We start from the raw sequence: 1,505 nt of genomic DNA on the forward strand, positions 1-1,505 counted from the left end.
CACAATTGTCACGAAATTTAATGTTTTTTCTAGTTTTATTCTATTTATAAAACATCCGAGAGATCAGATACAAAAGCAAATAAAACTAAAAACTATAAAATTTCAATAACATTAATCATAATTTATACAAATTTACAAACAAAAAATGTATAAAATCTACTAACATAAAGAAAATAAAATTACATATTCCTTTAACAAATTCAATAACATTAACCCACACCCATCTCATTTTTCAGCTCTGAAGAATCGAAACCAACATCAAACACCTTCCGAGCAACTCAGCAACTCAACATCAGCAACCGACACAACATCAGCAACTCAAGTGGTGAGAAAAGAATTCCAACGCAGATAAAACATGGATCCGTATGAACTTGTTGTTCCAGATTCGTATATAACTTCCAGATCTGTTGATTAAGTGTTTGTTGATTTGTATGAAAATGATGCAGATCCATAATTACACACCCCAGCCTTGATTCGTACGAATCAACAACACATCCAGTGATGTGAGGGGATCAATGGTTATGGACAAAATGCATCAATAGCCAAAATTAACTGGAACAATAAAATGTATACCGAAAACGAGATGACGTGCTCTAGTTTATGCTTTCCGACGAACTGAACCACCACCACCGTCGGCGTCACTACTGTTGGCAACCATCTTATACGCCATCGTCGACTGAACCACCACCATCTGTTTGGCCAAGACTAGTTGAAATCGAGATGGATTATTACCAGGATTTAGTGATATACCCGCCGCCGCCGCTTGCTTATACGCCATCGTCGACCACCACCGCTGTCGGAGCCTCGTCATCATCCAATCATCATCGTCACATCACCGGCGTGGTTGTCGGAGAGCGGCCGGCTAACAACGACGATTACCAACTTCTCCGGCACCGGCTGGCATGTCGAAGTAAAAGGATGATCGAGAGAGAAGGGGGCAGGGGGGTTTGTGGTGTGCTGTGTTCAAAGTAAAAGGAATTAGGGTTAAACTAAAGCTTTTGATTCTAGAGTATTTTTAACCGTTAGATTGATTATTAGGTGAACCATGGACCATAGGATGGTGATCCATGTGAAGTTGAAGTAATGCTTTTGATTGGCTCAATTATGTGTAAGTAAACCTTTTTGTTTTCTTTTTTTTTTCATTTTGTAATCTTTTATTGTTAGTTTTTTTAAAATGTTTTGTATAGCTTTACTATAAAAAGTTTTTTTTTTCTAAAAGTTGTTTTTTTTAGGAAAGTGTTTTTTTTTTTGGTAGAAATTGCTATCCTAAGGAACTGAGAGTTTTTTCCCATTATAGTGTGGATGGAAAAAGTATTTACCATAAATATGTGTACACATAAAAAATACTAGTTATTCTAAAATTTCTGTATCGTTCAAAAAAATTCAATTAATAGGTGATTCTATAATTTTATTTATACCTTCTTAAAGTTGTATTAAATACAAAAAATATTATTTTATTAACCAATGATGCAAGGATTAAATTTGAACCAAACTCTTTCATGATA

General features: G+C 35.0%; 1 long non-coding RNA gene across 1 annotated transcript; it reads right to left on the reverse strand.

Annotated features, from left to right (window-relative positions):
• Positions 1–86: 86 nt before the first annotated feature.
• LOC118484969 lies at positions 87–980 on the reverse strand. Its single transcript, XR_004875304.1, has 2 exons — positions 574–980; positions 87–404 (listed from the first exon to the last, which is right to left on the reverse strand). It is a non-coding gene; the product is annotated as an uncharacterized LOC118484969 (long non-coding RNA).
• Positions 981–1,505: the final 525 nt, after the last annotated feature.

Source organism: Helianthus annuus, chromosome 12, assembly GCF_002127325.2.
Source record: "Helianthus annuus cultivar XRQ/B chromosome 12, HanXRQr2.0-SUNRISE, whole genome shotgun sequence".
NCBI lineage: Eukaryota > Viridiplantae > Streptophyta > Magnoliopsida > Asterales > Asteraceae > Helianthus > Helianthus annuus.